Source organism: Pezoporus wallicus, unplaced genomic scaffold (assembly GCF_028554395.1).
Source record: "Pezoporus wallicus isolate ANWC-B61680 ecotype Strahan unplaced genomic scaffold, APGP_CSIRO_Pwel_v1 contig_3486, whole genome shotgun sequence".
Classification (NCBI taxonomy): domain Eukaryota; kingdom Metazoa; phylum Chordata; class Aves; order Psittaciformes; family Psittacidae; genus Pezoporus; species Pezoporus wallicus.
In genome coordinates this window covers 8251974-8267753 of record NW_026642292.1, presented here as the reverse complement: position 1 = coordinate 8267753, position 15780 = coordinate 8251974, and the positions used below count along the sequence as shown (strand labels likewise).

At 37.8% G+C, this 15780-nt stretch overlaps 1 protein-coding gene across 5 annotated transcripts in view; it reads left to right on the top strand.

The window, feature by feature from the left end:
- The window catches only part of AKAP6 (A-kinase anchoring protein 6), a 280671-nt gene that overhangs the window by 3683 nt on the left and 261208 nt on the right, over positions 1-15780 (top strand). The gene's annotated exons all lie outside the window — the stretch shown is intronic.

Here is a 15780-nt window from a genome sequence, read left to right as displayed (position 1 = left end):
TGGACTGCACGGGGAAAGTGCCTTTCACTTTGCCATTTGATGAGAACAGCTGTCATTAAAGCAAATTCTAGCTGCAGAAAAGAAAAGTTGTATATGTTACCACTGTCATGAGTCACCTGGGCTGGGCCAGAGGAAGGGAAGGTGCAAAAGGAAAAGCTGAGCTGTGTGGAGCTGTGTGGAGTCAGGATGAATCTAGATTGCTGCTCTGTGCACTGAGGGAGTAGGGTGTAGTGTGGATGGAAGTGGCAATGATGGGCAACCATATCTGACATCACTGTCATGATCCAGAACTCCTTTGAAAATGTAGCTTCCACCCAGGGTGCCTCAGCTTCTGCAGGCTTTGGCATAGGGGAAGAGACCTCAGCTACATTCCTAGCCCTAACAAGTTTTTGCTGTAGACATTTTCTATTTTGCTATTGCTTAAAAGCTCCCTGTCCCTTGTTTGCTGAGTAGGCACTATATTGTCTAATCAGTTCTCTTATTAGTTCCCTTATCAGTTCTAAGGCCCATGGTGTATCTTATTTCTCATATTCATAATGGTATTTAGTATTTTCTACTGATTTAAAAATAAAAATACCTATCCCTTCTTCACATCCATCAAATCAACCCCAAAATGCATCATATAAGTCCCTTTACTGGTTTGGTATGATCAAGATAATTTTAATGAATATTCATGTCAGAAGAGTATCTAATTCTAAGAGTATCAAAATGTACTTTCATGAAGAAAAAGGTTTCTTATTTTTAAAATGCCTGTATAAAAGCTTTCCTTCGTGAGGAAAAGGGTTGGGGAATAAAGAAAAAAGCTCTTCCCTTGTTTTGTGGTTGAATTACAGGTTTCAAATATCTAAACCCATGTGTCCTTTGAATCCCAGCAAGGCTGACTCAGCTTTTTATCCCTTCAAGGACAAAAAAATTTAGTTCTACGCAATTTGCAATGTCTGGTGCTTTTATAAAAGATGTTTAAAGCCAGGAATGCTCTCTGCTCTGCATGAATCATTTCTCATGGCATGTGTTGGATGCAGGGTTGCCCTGGCAGCCATGGCCAAAATACTGTCACCTCCTGCTTCTTGACTAGTACTCAATTCCTGTGCCACGAAAGAAGGGGCTTTCTCTCAGCTGCTGAATGAATGTCTTCTAGGGCACCTGAAAGTGGAGGTAGCTTGTAAATAAGTCGTGTCTTCCAGCCCAGGGGATAATGTTTGTGTCCTGTGGAGAGTACTGGCCTCGAGGGTGGAGGATGACCACTGTGAATTCTAATGACGCTTGCTTACCTTTGCCAGCTAAGTTGCTTCTGAAACTGTTAACAGCATCCAGGACTAGTAGTGAGCTCTCCAGAGGACCGTTTTGCAGGATTCAGCAGTAAAAAAGCACTGTTCAAGGGCAACCACAGGACCCTCTGTGGCAGGTCAGGCCTCTGTGAGCCAGAGTGCAGGTACAGAAAGGTCTGACCCTAACTACTGCTATGCCAAGTCCAATTACTTTCTCATAGACTCCAAGTACACTAAACATATAGCTGAAATGTGTGCTCTCTCTTTGGTAAAGAGATCTTTCAAGTGATAGTGATTTCTATGAGGAAATAGCTCTACGAAACAGATTTCCCAGCCCCTGTGTTCTAGTGTCTTCTGGGAGCTGGCACACTTAAAAAGATGGCCTTTGCTAGCATTAGGCTCTACTAAGAGAAGTCCTAGCTTTTTAGGTAAGGAAGCACCCAACTGCAGTAATTATTTCTGTTTTCAGTCTAACTGCATATCTATTACTTTTTGCATATGTTATTTTTGTTTTCAAGAGTTGCCCTCTACTGATAGTCTTGTAAGCTTGATGTCATAGTTTCAGGATTAGGGCGCAGATGTGAAATAGCTTCATAAACTGTCAAAGAAAAATACTATTATTTTTTAGCAGCTTGTTGTGTGGATAAATTAAAGGAGGCATGCAGCTGAATATGAAACAAGTTGTGTGTGGGAGTTTTGGGTTTCGTTTGGTTTTGTTTGGGTGCCTTTTTGTGTTTTGTTTTTTTTTCTTTTGCTGTGTCATTTTTGCAGCATTTATTCTCTGGACTAAAAGCCTGCAGGTGAGTCCATGTGTCAGTCTTGAAATGCATCCTGCCTAACCTCCATAACTCCTTCTTGCACACTGTTAGACTTGTATTTCTTGTTTTCAGCTCATATTCTATCATGAGCTGACTTTCCCTGAGTCTTACTTGCTTCTTTCAGCTTTCTGTTCCTGAATGTTATTACTGTCTTCTGTAATTACTGTCTTCTACTAAGTTGTCATTCTTTCCTTGTTTAAATCCATTGGAAAAAAACATAAAAAATTGTCTTTCCTCTGGACAGTCTCTGAAAAGTGGTTTATAAAAAGTTGTATACAGAAAATTTATGGGACTTCAGGGTTATTACTGTGTTTTAAAATAAAACAATTCAGATATCTGTAATGAAGTTCGTATAGGACCTTTACAGTGACAAACATACCTGAGAAATGGTGACGTCTTTCCTGACCAGATTGCATTAATTTGTAGTGTAAATGGAGGTAAGAAACTATTTTTGCCCCTAATACCGCTCATAAGGGATAAGCAACACATTTTTTATTTGGAAAACCTTTGGCAGACCTGAGAGAAGGACGTAAGAAGCTACTTTTCTTATTGCTTGTGTAGTACTTTGAAAAGAAGTACAATCTTTTATCTGTCTTTGTATTTTCCCGTTTGTGCTTCTGTGTGTATTTTCCGAGTGGTTAGGTTCTGCTGGTGGTTGTTTTGGATAAAGCTGAGCTCATAGTGGAGATCCATGAAATTTCAAGGGATTTAAGGAAAAAATGGTTGTTGCCTATGCTAACTTAACATGAGCTTGGGAATGTTCTAGTCTTTCAAAAGAGGAGGATCTGCTTGCTAATGTTTTTTTAGACAAGCTTTGACTGTACTATTTAAAATGAAACAAATAATAAAAATCCATACCTTGGTTGCTGGAAGCTAGACCTTTTTATGCTTTGCTGGCAACAGAAAAGAAAAAGTTCCATGTGCTTCTTAGTTGTTTTGGTTCTTTGGGAGGTTTTTTGGTGGTTTTATTTATTGTTTTCTTTTAAAGCTAGCTTTTTTTTTTTTTAAGTTTTAAAATAGTATTTCCTTCATTGGTGAGATAAGTGCTTGTCCTTGGTGTGATAGGTTCCTGTGATAGAATATGCACGGCCAAGGGAACTGATATAAAAATATTTTTGCAAAATATATTAAAAAAACCACAAAACAACAAACAAAAAACCCAACATACCTGCCCGCTGAAGTATTGGGCTCATTAGGTAGGAAATGGGAAAGTAAGGATAAATGCTTGGTTTGCATTACAGTGTATAACCTAGATGCTTGTAACTGGACCCACCGAGAAAAGAAGCTCTACTGACTTGTATTTTATTTTTGCCTTTTCAATAAACATAAGATTTTTGACTGGCATTTATTTGATAGAGCCTGACAGAACTCATACAGACCCAAAAGAAAGGAGTCAGGTATTGTCAAGTTGGAGGACTGTGTAAGATTGTTTTCAAGCTGATACTGCAAGATAAGCCTTAAAGAAACTCAAATAAAATACTAGCTAGAGATGACAAAACCAGTGAAAGACTTTTCTCAACACTCAGTATTTGTAATGAAAAACTACACTTCAGAGCTGAGTGCCATTGACAGAATAACTAGGGTCTACTGAAAATGTTTTCAAGTAAGGACATCTTTCAAAGATGTTTCATGTAGCTACTCCAGGCTGCTTACAGTTTTCAAGTGTGTTAGATCATGTTTAGAAGCAGCTTTTCCTGCTGAGGAGGCTAATTCCCAGGCCACGGCACTTCTGTACTAACAAGTATGTATTCTTCATGTACTTCAAGCTGCACTGCTAGTGTCCTAAAACATACCACATTTTGTTAGAATAATAAATCTGATCTTGATTGCCACAAAAAACCCCACCCAAAACCCACAGCCTGAGCTAAAAAAAGCAGCTTTCTGTCAGATTTCAGCACATCTAGTCTGCGTTGCTAAGGCAGTGACACAGCAGATATGTGAGTTGCCATTTTAAGGGTCAGCCATTAAGATATGCAGGGCATATTTTATAGATCTTTCACATGTCAGCTAATGTTGTTCTTTTCCAAACCTTCATCCTAGTATTTTAATAGTTTATTAACAATAATGCCTCATTTAGTTTTCGATGACTTATGCACAGAGATTTTGGAAAATAATTAGGGGATTTTTGGTTTACTTGTATCTGGAGAAGGTGGATTCCAAATATGCCTGTGCATGATGCAGTCTATCAGCAGCAATGATGATTGCTCTTTCAGACAAAAATAATTTTAACCTTCCAAGTGCTTGTCACCTGTTTGTAATGCAATACCCTTACAGTGAAAGATTTGATTTTGGATTTCTGTAAATTATGCAGAAAACTTCTTACTTACTCCTTTTGCTCAGCTTCATTATGTCATTTTGAATTGGACTGGGGCTTCAGTTTCGTTTGCTGGTCTCCCACCTGTGTGATTCCTTTTCTTTGTTCCAGACAAAATGGTGCAAGGCAACATTGCTGAATTAGAGACAGATGTGGGTGCTGAAAATAAAATAAAATGAAAAAAATCTAAAGGAAGAGAACTACCTTTTGTGACTTTTGGCCTGGGTAAAGGATTCCACAGCAGAAGACTTATCAAATGTAGGAAAAAATAATGGTTTTGGCAACATAAAAATTACATTTTAAGTAGTGTATGCCAAACTGTTGAGCCTTTAATGTAAATAAAAGCTTAATTCCACAACTAAGTTTGAAAAGACCTCAGATATTTTTACTGAATGAGTCTAAGTGATAGGCAGAGGGGCAGCAACACCTGGTCTGTAAAGCTTGAGGCAATATGTGCATGCCATTCTGCTGTAAAAGAAAATATTCATTTTAGAGAAAGAAGGGGACCTATCATGCTTTTGCATGATCTTCAAGGGCTCCTTTCCACAATTAGAGCTTGATAAGAATTATTCTACAAAATTCTGTTTTCTCAGTCACTGCAGATTCATTAAAATAGCTATTGTTGATCCTCATGAAACTTTTATCACTAGGTTTTATTCAGAGAGCAAACAACCGAAACAGCTAATGACTGATGGATACGCATTAAAATAAGTGCACAGGACTAACATCTGTTCTTAATTAGGCACATTCCTGAGTTGCGGAGATAGCACTCTTTCCAGTCTAATAGATACTTACTTGTTTATAGAAACCAGAATAACTGTAAATGTCAAGTGAGCTAAGGAGGTGTGTTTCCAATTCATCTGCCAACATCTTAGGGAAGAAATTCATGGCAAGAAAGGCACCTTACGAGTGATCAAAAGTAGTCACCACAATTAACCTGTATTGTCTTCTGATTCCCAATCCATTTCAGTTTAGTCATCTTTAGACCTCTATACTGGCATGTAGCTTTGATTCCTACATTCATTCTTATTTTTTAATAATCTAAGGATGTACATAATATGTAAATATTATATACAGAAAAACTCCGAACTTAAAATTAGTGTTTGACATATTAGAATTCCAACAGCATATTTTCATGAACTTTCTTGAATGGTTTATAAATGGAATTGTGTGTTTCTGTGTTCTCTCTGGGTGTTACTTGTTGATGAAGTACTGGCGGAGGGGAGGTGGTGGTGTGTTATTCTTACAAACTGACTAGTACCTCATGGTTTTAACTAATCCTTAGCAAGTTAACACAACAATGATTTAATCAAATGTGTAAAGATGAAATAAGTTTCTGAGAAACATTCTTTGATTTGTCTGTCATGGGAGAACCACAGGGAAGATAGAGGTTGTAGACAACCCCAAGAAACCTTCAGCCTGCAAAATGGTGTTTCCCCCGTCTACATATGACCTGCAAATTATATGTTCTGAAAGTGAAATCTGATAGCATTTGGAGCCAGGAAAAATACCCGTTTGGCAGGGCTCAGAATTATTATTTTTATTAAGCAGTATTTTCCTAGACTGGAGAAAGCCTCTGGGATTATAATTAGCCTGTCTTGGGCTGATTAGTGTTGGGTACTTGAAGACCCTTGAGCAGTGAAATAACGTATCCTGACAGCGTAGTTGAAGGAAGACCAGTGTTTCACTTATCCCTGAAGGGGAGGAGAAAAAGAAAAAAAGCATAATTTTGGTAGATTTAATCCTGTTATGAGAGAATTATTCTTTTTGATTAGAGAGATTAGAGGAGTAGGTGTATGGGGATGGGGACAGGGACAGATATCTATTAGCTGGACTAATACATCAAGTATGTGTGCCAGGGACATTTACTTTGACTCCAAGAAAGAAATCTAGAACATATTGAAATACAGCAGGGAAAGCTTGAACAAAAAAACCCACACAATTAAAGCTCTGACTGTGAGGTTTTGGTTTTTAAATGACAGTGAGGGGGCTAAAAATGCATAATGGCACTTTAATGGCTGCCAGGCTTTGCAGTGAGATAATTCCTGCTGCAGCGACAAGGAAGACAACTATCAGAGTTCTCCTGAGAGCAGTGCAGAGGCTGGGAGGAGCAGGGTCTGCTGCACAGCAGCAGTGAGTGGGGTTATGATGTTATTGCATGCTTATAAATTATGTCTTGGAGCTGCCCAGAAATGTCAGCACAAGGTTAGTCTTGAAGCTACCATTGCACTTTTTTTTACAATCATTTCTCTGCTGCACCTATTACAGGCACGACAGTGAAACTTGCCTTGGGAGGTATTTAGTTCTTGATTCAGGTCTAACTCTGCTCCTGCTGACTTCTTATGTTTCACTTCTAACGGAAGCATAAATCTGTGGGTCTTATGCAAGGCTTACTGGGGTCATTAATAAGCTTCAGGCTCAGTATCTTCCCATGTTGACTGTTTTGGATTTTTTAAATTATTTTTAATTATTATTATTTTTTGTTTTTTTCCTCTCTGATTCTGTGATTTCCACAAGGAAAGTGTCATGTGCTAAACTGAATGAAGCCAAGCAAGATTCCTGGAAGCAATAAAGCCATTTGAAATGTGTCTCATTTGAAAGTTCGAAAAAGAGCTGTATGACTGCAAAGATTTGGGAATAATCTTGCTTCTCAGTTTTCTGCCAAATAATGAAAATGTTTTGATATTGTCTGTGCAGTTCAGGCTGTTGTTATGGTATTATGGAGTGTGAATGTATTTTTTGTGTGCTGAAAAGCTGGTTAAGATCTGAACACCAGTAATATCATGCAGGTGGGTTTTAAATTCATTTTTCAAGAAGCTAAAATTATTATTTTTATTTACTTGAGAGGTGATAAAAAATCTTACCATATTTGAAGTGCTTTATCCTGGCTGCAGTTTTAGATTTAAAAGTGTAAAGAAGACAAGAAAATCAGGAATATATCAAAAACTTTAATGATGTGTGGCTTTATTTTCAAAAAGCCAAGGCCTCCATGGCCTGAAAGTAAGATTAAAAAATTAATTGATCTGTACATGGAGAGGACTGAACTGCTTGATGTTGTCTTGCAGTTTAGTTTGGTTTGTTTTGCTCTTTTTTAAAATATGAAAAATTCCTAATATTGAATCTTAAAGGTTCTTGTTGTTGAGGAAACAAAGTTTCACATAGTGATTTTTTTGAACTACAGCATGATGGCAGACTTAAAACCTGAACTTACAGGAATTATTAACGATAGCCCCAGGGAATGAAGTCCTATTTAATGACAAAGCAGGGATAATAGTGACAAAGTACATGGCAGTACAAACATTACGGTGAAGAACCACAACTCCATCTGCTGATATAATACCCCAATTTTGGAGAAATGAACAGTAGGTACAGTAGATGCCAGTTATTTTTGTAGGTCCTGAAAACAAGTAAGCTGAACATAGTACTATGATCTGTCTTGCTATTCGTGTTATATTTCTATGATTATTGTTAATATTGTCAAAAAGAGAGACTTAGCATGTGAAGTCATGCACAGATGCACATAAAAGTCCTGAGTATCTCCTCCCTGTCCCAAAACATATACTGTGCTACTGTGTGAGTCTGAGAGCAGAGGAATGTACCAGGAATGTGGCAGGTGTGTGAGAGGATAGTAAAGATCTGTGACATGAAGTCCTTCATGACCTATAACATATTAGGTATTCTCTCCATCCCTTATTAACAGGTCAGATTTTTTTTTTTAAGAAGTGATTCCCGTTGCTAGAAATATGTGGGTAGTGCTAAAAGAGGGAGTTAATAGTATCCCTTTAGGATGTTTGGGTAGACACAGAAGTGACTTGAGAGCAAGAGCAGAGTGTGCTTTGGTACCAGGTCACCCTGCCAGAGGCTGATACAGAGAGGCAGTTGGGTACAGCCCCAGCTGGTGAGATAGAGTCTGGAGAAAGGGGTAGAGAAGGAACACAGAGCAGGAATACAGAGTTTGGTAAGAGCTACCTCAAGCAAAAGAGGGGAGAAATTGGGATGTTAATGGTTGAATGGGCTTGCTGTGAGCTGTATCAAGCCGAGGGAGAATGAGGTAACAGCTGTTACAAGCAGGCCGGAAGTTAACTGCTGCTTAAAGACCCCAAAAGGCCCCTTCTCCTATTCAGCTCCTGTCAAAATCACATCAATGTTGCAAAATCCTCTGTGGGCATCTAATGGGTATGATGCACTATTTCTAGCTGTGTTGGGAATATGTCTAAGAAGTTTAAAGTGCAACATGCAACAAAATATATCTAATGGCATCATCTAGTACCGTTACAGCATGCAGAAAATGAATCAGCAGCAATTTAAGAACATAATAATAAATTTAACTTTGGCTAGGCAAGCTCATTTTTTAAATCCTTTGAGACTCTGCAGGATGTTTTAATGGGCCTTTTGTGATGTGGATATTTCCTCAGTTTAAAAACTGAACTAAATAGGTTCATTTTGCACAATTTGGGAAGGAGCTTTCATACGGTAATGATTTTGGGTCACTGCTAAGCTAGACCAGATGTGGATGAATGGCTTAACAGTGAAATGCTGCATATCCCGTTACAAAGCTTTTTAGGCCTACATACTTATCCTCTTGGCAATAAGCTTGCAATTAATGAGTAAGTGCTTAATACCTAGTTATATGTCAAAAAAGGCAATAATAGTTCCACCGAAGTTCTCAGTGACTTTGGGGAACATCTGAAGTCAACCAGTCATTGACAAAATAAACTGATGGAGCCATCTTTAATTAGGAATAACTTAAATTGTGTATCATTGCCACCCAGAAAGACATTGTTTCTCTCTGTGTTATAGAGGTTAGCAGAGAACCATAATCAAACCTATTTTTGGGGTGAAAAGAAGGAAATGGTGTGATGTAGAGAGCTGCTAAATAAGGAATGAACTTTCTGAAATACTAGGTGTAGTCTTTAAGATATGAACAGTTCTGATCTAAAAAGAAGACATTATTGACTTCCAGATATCCAAAAAAGTTAACTTTCTATTCTCTGAATTATAACAAATAACAAAACATAATTTACCAGCCTTTCTTCATGTTGATATTTAACACAGAATAGAACAGAGTATTTCAGTTGGAAGGGACCAGTAATGATCATCTACTCCAACTGCCTGACCACTTCAGGGGCTAACCAAAAGTTAGAGCATGTTATTAAGGGCATTGTCTAAATGCTTCTTAAGCACTGACAGGCTTGGGGCATCAAACACCTTTCTAGGAAGCTTGCTCCAGTGTTTGACCCGCCTCTTGGTAAAGAAATGCTTCCTGACGTCCAGTATAAACCTCTCCTTGCACATCTTTGAACCATTCCCACGTGTCCTGTCACTGGGTCCCTGGGGAAAGAGATCAGCACCTCCCTCTCTGCCTCCCCTTCTCAGGAAGCTGTAGAGAACAAGGAAGTTGCCCCTTGGCCTCCTTTTCTTCAAACTAGACAAACCCGATGTCCTTCGTCACTCCTCATAGGGCATGCCTTCTAGCCTTTTTGCCAGGTTTGTAACTCTCCTCTGGACACATTCAAGTACCTAAACATTCTTTTTAAGCTGCGGGGCCCAGGCTGCACACAATACATCAATGTTAAATACAGTGGGATATTCACCTCTCTTGATGGGCTGTGTTTGATGCACCCCAGGGTGCTGTTTCCAGCACAAATCCAAAACATAGCCTCATACTTGGTACTTTGAAGAAAATTAACTCTATCCCAGCCAAAACCAGCATTACCCAGATTTATTTTTTTTTTTAATATAATATACAGGTAGGCGTGAACTGGTTAAAATTATTTGGCTCACAAGCTTAAGTAGTGTTGAAAGTTTGGTTGTGTTTGGTGCCTAGTTCTCTATTCTTAATTCATTTCTAGATGTCCTCTTTGCTGTTTTAATAAGTGTTTTGCATCAGAAATATTACATGAACCCTTTGTCAATGATGGATATTCCACTAAATGCTATGGAGGTCCTCAGTCAATTAACTAATGAAGCCTCCATTGTGTATGTCTTCACCATTAATTTTGTCTATATGTCAATGCTTTGTCACAGATGATTAAAACAAAATTTATATAAACATATAAGAATGCAATTAAAATCCATGTTTCTGTAGAGCCTTTATATTTTTACTTAAAAGTAATTATCATTGTATCTGTCTGTATCATGAAACAATAGATCTATCATGTATTTACTTTAGGATCAGTCCACACAGAAAACTTTTTTTTTTAAGGTATTTGATGTGATTTTAAAAGGAGGAACAGTGTCTGTGTGTGTGGTTGGAGTATTTTTACTGACTTGGCAATATCTGAAATATTTAATGTAAAGAATAGGTTACTTGCATCTGCAAAACAACAAATTATTAATACAAAGTGTTGTATTACTTTCTGAAAATAACAGCTGTATATTTCTGGCATGGAGTTCAATTTAATCAGCTGACTCTGCATCCTTTATTAAGAATTTGTTTCCTTGGACTATTAGATCACAGTACTGAATTATGATCTGCTTAATAAATCTATGTATTGTAAAACTACATCTTTAAAACAGCAGCTGAGGACTTAAATTAAAATTCTGGCATATATCACCTTTGCTATGTGTGAAACAAAATGAGAGCCACAATGTCTTATGTTGCTCTTATGGAGCATATAGATTATGCATACATTTTCCAGCATATTTTGTAGCCAATCTTAATAAGCAAGTGATTTTCTCTGGGAAATAATGGAATTTATTCAACAGTTTGAAGACTGTTCGTGATTTTAAAAGTATCTAGGAGGACCTAAGTACCACAGGTCACTGGGAGAAATATACAAAGACTGGTGTGAGACTCAGGAAATTTTTCTCAATGCATTTATGTGGGCCAGAATTTAAAGTTTCGTACACCTCCCAAGGTAAAAAAAAAATTGCTTGGAGCAAGAGTAAAAAAGCCGGTTTGATTCCCATCTTTTAAGTTTTTTTCTATGATGAGATTATTGCAGCTTGTTCATTAAGAGATACGTTCCATAACTACATTATCTTTCCGCATTTTATAGAATTTAAATTTTTCCTTTTGGAAGTAAGGCAGGGAAGGGATTAATGATTCTTTCTTTGTTTTTCATGAAGTTAATGGAAACAAATATTTCTGTTCGATTTTCTACCTTGGTGAGTTTATTCTTCAGACTTTAGTTATTTACTTTTTCATATATATACATGAAATCACTAAGAATGATTGCATTGTAAAGGATCATAAAAATTGGTCAAATTAATGGGAGAAAAAAATAATGGATGATTTGTTGTAGAGCTTTTCCTTGTTTCAAAATTTTAAAACTTTTTAGAAATTGATGCTAAAAGACATTTTGAAAGGTTCTAAAACTTTATTTGCTTTATTCTGAGAAATGTACATACAAAGCTAAATAACATTTTGGAGTTGTTTTAAGTCTTATTCCCCAGTTCGCTGACTTAAAAATTTGCAAATAGGTTTTCAAGAATGAGGGAGAAGAATTTATGATTCAAGTGGTATTTTCTGACTTCCATGACAGAAATGCCCGATCAGAGCCAAAAAGACTAAAAAATTATGGCATGTTAGAGGTTAATGGATGATGAGATATTAACAACCTAAAAGTAGCAAAACCTGTGTAATACTGGCCAAGTGTTTACAACTCATTTCACACATTAGTATTTTCTAATCTTTCAGAAAAAAGAAGTCTTCTTAATCACATTAATTCAGAATTGTCTGTGGTTCTGGAGTATAAGGAGTATAAGGTTTTCAGAAAAAAAACCCAAATGCTTTCAGACATAAAAATAAATGATGTAGTAATTGTAAAAATAAAGGTAGTAGCAGTGTTGGTACCCATTCCAGTCTCTTTCACTGACAGCTTCCTAAAAAATAATGTATTGTATGTAATAACAGAATTAAAAGCTATGTGAGAAATTGAAGTGCAGCTAAAACCAGCTAGCTTCAAAGTCTGCAGTTTTAATAGTATAGCTAAAAATACTGGCTACCCAGTCTTCTCAAAAGGAAAAAGAATCATTCCTGTGGCTAATATGTGAATTAGTCCAAATACTTCTTTGGGCCTCAAAATAATTTGCAATGTGAATTTTGGGGAAGTTTCCTCCTACTTTGTTCTCTGTTTATTTCTTTCTGCATTTGGAAATTCTCAGGTACCATGGGAACACATTCTTGTGGCATTTCTGACCTGACCCAAATGAAAAGTTAAGTACTAGAAAACAGTTACACTTTTGGTGTCTGCTGCTCTCTATTGCCTCTGTGAGATTCACTATCATCCTAACTTAAGTAAGTCCATGAGCTTGATAGCTTTGCACATTGATAGAGAGAGCTCAGGCCACAGTAGTGGAGTACTCTACCTGAGGCAATAAATTTATCAGTCAATTAGACTTACTACTAATGGAATACGGCTACTTTTTGAATAACCAAATTCATAAGATTGAGAAGACTCTCACTGCATCCTGCTCTGTGGTAGGGATGATTAACAGCGTCAACCTTGCACATAGCCTCACCTGGTGTCTACAAGCAACTAAACTAATGATGAAAGGGAATCTGGAAAACTGACTTATAACTTCAGTTTAATATTCGCTATGAAAGATTTTGCTTTATCATAGTATAACTGATAGAATATTTATATAAAACCCCAATCTATGCATGAAAAAGTACATATGTATACACATCATGTTACATAATGAGTTCTGGTATACTACAAGCTTTCGTGTATTTGAAAATCTTTTCTTGATGACTTGGTTCATCCTAATTCAAAGAAGTCTGTTACCATCTTCTGATAGAAGGGGGACAATGCTTCACTTCACCATCTCCAGTTTGGTCACTGGCAGATGGGAAATGTGACAAACCCTCTCAAAAGCCATATGTTTGCTCCCAGTGGGGAGCTGAAGGAATAAAGGATTGATTTGATCCTTATTACCTCAAGAGCAGCCACGTGGAAGGTGGATTTCTCTTAGGACCTTAAAAAGTAATTCTAATTAAGGTAGAAAGCGAATTGGGGAAGTGAAATACAACAGAACAACTCTTGTGTACATGCATTTGTATTTTGTCTTGATGGGTACTTCCTGCTGCTGCCTGTTTGCTGCCAAGCAGTTGCTTCACCATTTCCCTGGCTTGGTGTTTCCTCAGCTGTTATCAGCACTGCCTTTCATTGAGATAATGAGCAATGTAGTTTGCTATAACCTCCTGCAGCACCCGCTCAGCTGCAGGCCAGCCCTGGCTATTGTGTTACTCCTAGAAGCTGGTTAAACTTGTTGGCAGCTTTCTTTGTAGCTCCTGCAGCAGCTTGCCTCTAGCCATTTCTCTTAACTTAAAGGGTTCTTGTTCCTTTTGCTGACACACGCTTACTCCTGTGGACATGCCTTGTTTGGACTGGAGCAGAGTTTTGTGAACAGTGGTTTAACAGTACTTAATTATTCTGTCTGGAGGTGGAGGAGTATTTTTTTCCCTTGATGTTACAGAGTCCCAGCAAAGAGGAAATGCTAGCTCTTTGTTGAGGTATAGGCTTAGAATCTTTGCTTGGAAACTGCTGTAACCAGTTTAACCACAGAATAGGTTAAGAAATGATAAACAGAAATTAGGAGCAGCTAATCTGGCAGCAGGGCAGGGACCTTGCAGTAGCTACAAATGATTTTAGCAATAATTGAGGCATCAGTTGCATTAGAATGTGACCAAAGTGTCACATTCTGCAAAGTCCAGACTATAAGAGGAAAGATGCTTTTCAGGCATTTCTTTTGAAATGTTCTGTATTTTATGATGATCTATATGAAGATTAAGCTTTAAGAAGTCTTGTGAGTAGCAAAAGCATAAAAGAACTATAGTTGAATTGTTCTGTTGTATCTTGTAAACATTCAGTACTTTTTCAGACCTGCAATACCGAGATTTCAAAAATTCCTGATTTGATTAGAGGCCTAAATGATAGCAGCCTTAATACATTGCCTTTTCCTTAAAATTCCTGTGTTGGTGTTGATGTTGACATCAGCAAGTGCACATAGGGAAAGCATATATGAACATGGATACCTGGTTTTGTACATTCTGCTCTGCTTGTGCGAGTTGCATACAGTGCTGCTAAACAGAATCGTCTGCTGTTTCTGTGCCTACTTTCTTCCCCAGCTTCAATGCTCTCCTGACTCGGAGGCAAGAGTGGAAAACCATAATTCTTCAGGCTTTAATTTCAACAGCAAAATGATACTATAACAGAAGAAGGATTTGCTTTAAGTCCTAATGTACTTCCCTGTTTCTTCCCTTGACGCAGTAACTAATGCCTTCTGATTCTTCTCCCTGTCACTGAATTCTTCAAAAACTGAGCCATGAATCTGTCAGCGGAGTGGGTGTGGGCACCAGCCCCACATCTTTGTCTTCACTTGTTCTTGGAGCTGTTATTTCTTGACTACCCCTCTTTTCTCACCTAAATGTAGCCACTGAGAAAAGGAAAGGGTCAAACTCCTCTTAGTAAATTTGTGTCATACTCTGTTGAATCTGAGTCCTAGCTTTTTCACATATACTCTCAAAAACTTTGGTTTTGAGCCCCTTTGGGCTCAAAGGGGCTTTTGCTTAAATTTTTTTTCGGGGGGGGGGGGGAGAACTGCTGCATCCCAATGCCTCTCCAATGTAAGGAGTCCTATTGATATTCCCTTTACCAGATAATCCAGAATCTTCATAATTTTGTTTTGTTTTTGTTTTGTTTTGTTTTTTATTTGTTTTTCATGGCAGCATGTCAGGAGGACTTGTTAGGTCAACCCTTTCTGTTGAAATGCTGTGTATGTTTATGTAGAAATACAGGTGGATAGCCAAGGATGTAAAAATCAAGGCAGGGTACCACATTTCTAATAAAGAAGGGCAAAAAGAGGAAACATGAGAATGTAGCTGAGTTGGAGGGAAGCCTCAGTAAATGCACTGAAGTGCTGTCAGCTCCCACACTTACATGCTCAGAGATGAGTCATTAACCTGTACTGAACTAAACCGAGGTCAAACCTCTCTGACTTACCTGCTGGTTGAAGCCTGGGGAACTAGGGTTTGGATTTGAGAGTTTTGCTGGCTGGCAGAGAAGTTAGAGAGAAAACTTGTTAAACCCATAATGAACTTGTAGTGAAAATTTATTTTAGGGGTACCACATTTTTTATCCCAAGCTTGCTTAATTTCACTCTTCCTATTTCCCTCACTAACACAGCTCTGCTCATAACAACATTTATGGGAGTATTGGTGCAGACCAGCCACTACCACTTTAAATCACTGTGATATGACTTGTACTAGTCTAGAAACCAAAGTAGTGGAAATACTGACAACACACATATATTTCTAGTCCTGTTTGATAGATACATGTGCCATGATGGCAACCCCAGGATGCTTTTTCTATGCTTAGAGTATGCTGTAAATCTATATTGTTCAAACTGCAGGCTGGATACCAACAGAGGAATG